This window comes from Salvelinus sp. IW2-2015, unplaced genomic scaffold (genome assembly GCF_002910315.2).
Source record: "Salvelinus sp. IW2-2015 unplaced genomic scaffold, ASM291031v2 Un_scaffold2281, whole genome shotgun sequence".
NCBI lineage: Eukaryota > Metazoa > Chordata > Actinopteri > Salmoniformes > Salmonidae > Salvelinus > Salvelinus sp. IW2-2015.
In genome coordinates, this window is record NW_019943608.1 from 67781 (window position 1) to 75668 (window position 7888).

General features: G+C 48.4%; 1 pseudogene; it reads right to left on the minus strand.

Annotated features, from left to right (window-relative positions):
• The window catches only part of LOC112073519 (protogenin B-like), a 60180-nt pseudogene that overhangs the window by 29489 nt on the left and 22803 nt on the right, over positions 1-7888 (minus strand).

Genomic DNA, 7888 nt, shown 5'->3' on the forward strand with positions numbered 1-7888 from the left:
AGTTGTCTCTGGATTAGAGAGTCTGCTAAATGACTCACTACTGTAGTGGCTCTGGATCAGAGAGTCTGCTAAATGACTCACTACTGTAAGTGGCTCTGGATCAGAGAGTCTGCTAAATGACTCACCTACTGTAGTGGCTCTGGATCAGAGAGTCTGCTAAATGACTCACTACTGTAGTGGCTCTGGATCAGAGAAGTCTGCTAATGACTGACATGCAAATATGGTCCAACAATGCAGAGAGTCCATGTGGTTGTGCCTTAGTCCTAGACTGATAGATATTTAACCTTTATTTAACTAGGCAAGTCAGTTTAAGAAACACAATTCTTATTTTCAATGACGGCTTTGGAACAGTGGGGTTAACTGCCATGTTCAGGGGCAGAAAGACCGATATTTACCTTGTCAGCTCAGGGATTCGCGTCTATCAACCTTTCGGTTATTGAGCGACGACACTCTAACCACTAAGGCACCCTGCCGCCCTCCACTCTAACCACTAGGCCACCTGCCGCCCCTCCACTCTAACCACTAGGCTACCTGCCGCCCCTCACTCTAACCACTAGGCACCCTGCCGCCCCTCCACTCTAACCACTAGGCACCCTGCCGCCCCTCCACTCTAACCACTAGGCTAACTGCCGCCCCTCCACTCTAACCACTAGGCACCCTGCCGCCCCTCCACTCTAACCACTAGCTAACTGCCGCCGTCCACCCCTCTAACCACTAGGCACCTGCCGCCCTCCACTCTAACCACTAGGCACCTGCCGTCCCTCCACTCTAAACCACTAGGCACCCTGCCGCCCCTCCACTCTAATCACTAGGCACCCCTGCGGCGGCCCTCCACTTCTAACCACTAGGCAGCACCTTGCGCCCCCTCCACTCTAACCACTAGGCTACCTGCCGCCCCTCCACTCTAACCACTAGGCAACCTGCCGCCCCTCCACTCTAAAACCACTAGGCTACCTGCCGCCCCTCCACCTAACACTAGGCACCCTGCCGCCCCTCCCACCTAACCCCACTAGGCTACCTCCGCGCCCTCCACCTCTAACCACTAGGCACCTGCCACCCCGCTGTGTCAGATAGATCAATCAATCAATCAACAATTTTATTATAGCCCTCGTAATCAGCCTAATATCTCGAGGCTTACAGACACCAGTCCTAAAACCCCAAACAGCTAGTAATGCAGGTGTAGAAGCACGGTGGCTAGGGAAAAACTCCCTAGAAAGGGCCAAAACCTAGGAAGAAAACCTAGAGAGGAACCAGGCTGATGTAGGGGTGCCAGTCCTCTTCTGGCTGTGCCCGGTGGAGATTATAACAGAACTAATGCCAAGATGTCAAAAATGTCATAAGTGACAAGCATGGTCCAAATAATAAACATGAAATAATTCAGTTGGCTTTTCATAGCCGATCATCAGAGTTGAAAAACACAGTCTGGGACAGGGTGGCGGTTCCATAACCCGCAGGCAGAAACAGACTGAAACTGGAATAGCAGCAAGGCCAGGCGGACTGGGGACAGCAAGGAGTCACCACGGGCGGCAGTCCCCACGCATTGTCCTAGGCCCAGGTCGTCCCAGAGAGAAAAAGAAAGAGAAGAAGGAGAAAATTAGAGAGAAGCCAAGATTTTCAAATGTTCATAAATGACAAAGCATGGTCAAATAAATAACAGGAAAATATCTCAGTTGGCTTTTCATAGCCGATCTTAAGAGTGAAAAACAAGCAGGTCTGGGACAGGTAGGGTTCCATAACCGCAGGCAGAACAGTTGAAACTGGAATAGCGCAAGGCCAGGCGGACTGGGGACAGCAAGGGTCACCACAGCGTAGTCCGACGTATGGTCCTAGGGCTCAGGTCCTCCGAGAGAAAAAAGAAGAGAAGGAGAAAATTAGAGAGCGCAGAAGATTTTCAAAATGTTCATAAATGACAAGCCATGCAAATAATAATCAGGAATAATCTCAGTTGGCTTTTCATAGCCATCTAAGAGTTGAAAACAGCAGGTCTGGGACAGTAGGGGTTCCGTAACCGCAGACAGAACAGTGAGTGAAACTGGAATAGCAGCAAGGCCAGGAGGACTGGGGACAGCAAGGTGTCATCATGCCCGGTAGTCCTGACATATGGTCCTAGGGCTCAGTTCTCAGAGAGAAAGAGAGGAACGAGAGAATTAGAGAGAGCATACTTAAAATTCACACAGGACACTGGATAAGACAGGAGAAGTACTCCAGGTAACCAACTGACCCTAGCCCCCCGACACATAAACTACTGCAGCATAAATACTGGAGGCTGAGACAGGAGCGGTCAGGAGACACTGTGGCCCATCCGAAGAAACCCCGGACAGGGCCAAACAGGAAGGATATAACCCCACCCACTTTTGCCAAAGCAACAGCCCCCGCACACTAGAGGGAAATCCTCAACCACCAACATTACAATCCTGAGCAAGGCCGAGTATAACCACAAAGGTCTCCACCACAGCACAAGCCAAGGGGGGGCGCCAACCCAGACAGGAAGATCACGGTCAGTAACTCAACCCACTCAGTGGACGCACCCCTCCTAGGGACGGCATGAAAGAGCACCAGCAAGCAGTGACTCAGCCCCTGTAACAGGGTTAGAGGCAAGAGATCCCAGTGGAGAGAGGGAACCGGCCTGGCAGAGACAGCAAGGGCGGTTCGTGTGTGCTCCAGAGCCTTCCGTTCACCTTCACACTCCTGGGCCAGAACTACACTCAATTCATATGACCTACTGAAGAGATAAGTCTTCAGTAAAGACTTAAAGGTTGAGACCGAGTCTGCGGTCTCTTCACATGGGTAGGCAGACTGTTCCATAAAAATGAATCTATAGGAGAAAGCCCTCCTCCCGCTGTTTGCTTAGAAATTCTAGGGACAATTAGGAGGCCTGCGTCTTGTGACCGAGCGTACGTAATTGGTTATGTACGGCAGGACCAACTCGGAAAAGATAGGTAGGAGCAAGCCCATGTAACGCTTTATAGGTTAACAGTAAAACCTTGAAATCAGCCCTTGCCTTAAACAGGAAAGCCAGTGTAGGGGAAGCTAGCACTGGAGTAATATGATCAAATTTCTTGGTTCTAGTCAGGATTCTAGCAGCCGTAATTTAGCACTAACTGAAAGTTTATTTAGTGCTTTATCCGGGTAGCCGGAAAGTAGAGCATTGCAGTAGTCTAACCTAGAAGTAACAAATGCATGGATTAATTTTTCTGCATCATTTTTTGGACAGAAAATTTCAGCCAGGTAGAGGGTAGATAGAAGGCTGGAGGGGCAAGCCAGGTGAGAGGTAGATAGAAGGGCTGGAGGGGCAGCCAGGCGGAGGTGTAGATAGAAGGCTGGAGGGGCAGCCAGGGGGGGTAGATAGAAGGCTGGAGGGGCAGCCAGGTGGAACAGGTCCTGGAGAAGGGGAAACAAAGGGGCCAGCTCCCCCTCTACTCTACTCAATTCAATTCAAGGCGCTTTATTGGCATGGGAAACATATGTAACATTGCCAAAGCAAGTGAAGTAGATAATATACATAAGTGAAATAAACAATAATAATGAACAGTAAACATCCACTCACAGAAGTTCCAAAAGAATAAAGACATTTCAAATGTCATAGAATGGTCTACTCTCTCCTCTCCCACAGTCCTGAAGCCCAGATTCCTTCTGTTCTATCTTGGCCTGACCCCTGACCCTAGGTCAACCCACCCTTGGCCCAGGGGCCCTGATCCTAGCAGCCTGAATGCTGCCTCTGGCCCGCGACCCCCAGCCTTAGCCCCCCAGGCCTCCCACCAAGCCTCCTGGCCCCATCCCCCACCACCACACAACAGGCCTGGACACACACACACACCCTCCCCTTTCCACTGGTCAATACCCAGAACCTAACCTTTCACACCAAGATAATAAAACAAATCCTTAACGGTCCCCTAAAATACGACATGATTTTAGGAGATGGTTAGCGTTGTGGTGCGTTTTAAACTGAAAGACACTGAATTGAATTGCAGCATTTTTAAAGAGCGATTGGCCCTAAAATCAACTTCTCATTTTGAAAACGGCCGATATGGCATCGATATGAGTCAGAAACATTGATTCCAGTTGTCAAAATGGACAAAAATGTATATAGAATATAATTTTGGACATAAAGTATCTAGCAAGCGCAAAAAGGTGCCAGGCGCACCATTTGTGTGTCAAGAACTGCAACGCTGCTGGGTTTTTCCACGCTTAACAGTTTCCCCGTGTGTCACAAATGGTCCACCACCCAAAGGACATCCAGCCAACTTGACACAACTGTGGGAAGGAAGTGGAGTCAACATGGGCCAACATCCCTGTGGAGTCAACATGGGCCAGCATCCCTGTGAGGTCAAACATGGATCCATGCACACGAGCAACAGCAGCCAGCATCCCTTGAGTATAGTCAGCAGTCACCCTTTGTGAGTACCAGCACTCCTTTGAGTCAACATGGCAGCATCCCTTTGAGTTCACGGGAGCTCCTTTGGAGTCAACATGGTCCAGCATCCCTTTTGGAGTCAACATGGTCCAGCATCCCTGTGGAGTCAACACTGGGCCAGCATCCCTGTTGGAGTCAACATGGGCCAGCATCCCTGTGGAGTCAACATGGGCCAGCATCCCTTTGGAGTCAACATGGACCAGCATCCCTGTGGAGTCAACATGGGCCAGCAACCCTGTGGAGTCAACATGGGCCAGCATCCCTGTGGAGTCAACATGGGCCAGCATCCCTGTGGAGTCAACATGGGCCAGCATCCCTTTGGAGTCAACATGGACCAGCATCCCTGTGGAGTCAACATGGGCCAGCAACCCTGTGAGTCAACATGGCCAGCATCCCTTTGGAGTCAACATGGGCCAGCATCCTTTGGAGTCAACATGGGCCAGCATCCCTGTGGAGTCAACATGGGCCAGCATCCCTGTGGAGTCAACATGGGCCAGCATCCCTGTGGAGTCAACATGGGCCAAGCATCCCTGTGGAGTCAACATGGCCAGCATTCCTGTGGAGTCAACATGGGCCAGCATCCCTGTGGAGTCAACATGGGCCAGCATCCCTGTGGAGTCAACATGGGCCAGCATCCCTGTGGAGTCAACATGGGCCAGCATCCCTTTGGAGTCAAACATGGGCCAGCATCCCTGTGGAGTCAACATGGGCCAGCATCCCTGTGGAGTCAACATGGGCCAGTCCCTTTGGAACACTTTGGACACCTTTGTAGAGTCCCACGCCCTGACGAATTAAGGCTGTTTTCTGAAGTTTTTGTTTTTTTTTTAAAAAAAAAGTGGGGGAGACACTGAAAACTCTGCTGTAATAGGGACCGGATCAAGCTAAGACCAAAGGGGGTCGGGCTGCCCACTACAGTAGTGAGTCATTTAGCAGACTCTCTTATCCAGAGCCACTACAGTAGGGAGTCATTTAGCAGACTCTCTGATCCAGAGCCACTACAGTAGTGAGTCATTTAGCAGACTCTCTGATCCAGAGCCACTACAGTAGTGAGTCATTTAGCAGACTCTCTGATCCAGAGTCACTACAGTAGTGAGTCATTTAGCAGACTCTCTGATCCAGAGCCACTACAGTAGTGAGTGCATACATTTTCATACTGGTCCCCCGTGGGGAATCAAACCCTCGGGCATCACAGAGGCCATTGTGAAATAGGGGACAGACAAGTGCAATTGTCTATATCCAAGTCCACTGTCTCAAGACCATAGGTCATAGGTCCTTTGTCTGTCTAGCTCTGGCCAGTCCCAGGGGGCCGTGGGGTGTGGTGGTAACCTCCCCCATCCTGCTGGAGATCGGGTCCTAGTCAAGGTGTCGGAGGGGGGGGGGTTGGTGGTCAGGGTGCCAGAGGGCAGCTCTGGCCCACTGGCTATAGCACAATATCCAGGGGTAACGTATGCAAGCCAAGGATGAGATCCATGGGAAACGGTGGTGGGAAGAACATCTGGGCCCTGACCTCTGGGCCCTGACCTCTGGGCCCTAACCGCCTTTGGAGGCTTTGCTGCTCACACAATGCTGGGAGAGGGAATGGAGAGACACTGGGGAGGGGACTGGACAGGGACTAGAGTAGCCTGGTCCCAGGTCTGTGTGTGCCGTCTTGTGATGCCAAATGTGACAATGACCAAAACATAGTTGGTAAGACAGCACAAACAGGACCAGGATAGGGATGGAGAGGGGGGGGGCTGGGGATGGAGAGGGACGTCTGTTTAGGAAACAAGGGTCAGGTCGTACTGTTCGGGCACGGACGGAGAGAAAGAGCAAGAAGACATTAAAAGATGTCAGTGCATTTCCAAAATAAGCCCCTCCCCACTCCCTCCCGGATGTTTTACAACTACACAGGAGACAGAAACTCCCCAGGCCACTGATTCATTCTGTGTCCTCAAGCTGGAGTTCTATACCCACCTATACCCCATCTATACTTACACCCACCTATAACCAATCTATACTTACACCCACCTATACCCAATATATACTTACACCCACCTATACCCAATATATACTTACACCCACCTATACCCAATCTATGTCTATACCCACCGATACCCAATCTATACTTACACCCACCTATACCCAAACTATACTTACACCCACCTATACCCAATCTATACCCAATCTATACTTATATCCACCTATACCCAATCTATACCCAATCTATACTTATATCCACCTATCCCAATTAGATACTTATACGCCACATTACCAATCTATGTCTATACCCAATCTATACTTATACCCCAATCTATGTACTTATTACCCCATCTATACCCAATCTATATATAATACCAAAAATATCATCTGATACTATACCAACAATCAATATCTGTACACCTGGCCTATACTCAAGATACTATACTTACACCCACCTGTGTACCGATCTATTATCTAATCCCGCGCCTATACCCGGTTACTACACCAATTCTATAGCTTATATCTCACCTATAGTCCAAATCTCTATGTTATCCCAATCTATCATGCTATACCAATCTGATTTCTTATTCCAACTTATGTCTATACGCCCAATCTTTATCTATACCCAATTTTAGTGCTTCTATGTACAATGCTATATCTATATTACCCAATCTATGTTCTATACCCAAGGTCTATATCTGATACCCAGCCTTATTACCCAACTCTATACTTTATACCCACATATCCCAATCACTATGTCTATATCCAATACTTATACTTATACGTCCCAATCTATTACTTATACCATTTCTTCTATACCCAATTCTTATATCTATGACCATCATTTCTGTACCTGCCTATACTCCATTCATACTTATATACCCACTGTACCCTATGCTATATTCTATACCTCCCGCCTATCCCAATCTATACCCAATCTTATACCTATACCACTGTACCAATGCCTATAGTTAATCGATTTCGTCCCACTCTGTACCCATCTATAGTTATACCACTGTTACCAATCTATGATCTATATAGATTTGGTTGGCGCGGGTTCTACGATAGATTGTGTTTAGATTGGGTCTAGGTCTATAGATTGGGTAAGTGGGTATGAGGTAAGATTGGGTATAGGGCGGGTATAGATATCTAGATTGGTGTATAGGTATTAGGAGTTGGGGTATAGGTGGTGTATAAGGTATAGAATTGGGTATAGGCGGGTATAGGTATAAGATTGGGTATAAGTATTAGATTGGGTATAGATCGGGTATGATTTAGATTGGGTTACAGGTGGGTATGGTAAGCATATACCAATCTATACCCAATCAATACCTACAAGCACCACTGTACCCCCATTTCTATAATCGCTGTCACCATTCACACCTATGAACCTATATAATAAGGCAATCTACCTAGAAATCCCACCTGTACCCATCTATATTATCCACTCTAATACCAATCGATTACTCTATAGACCCATAACGCTATAAATCTATACCCACCTGTACCAAGAAT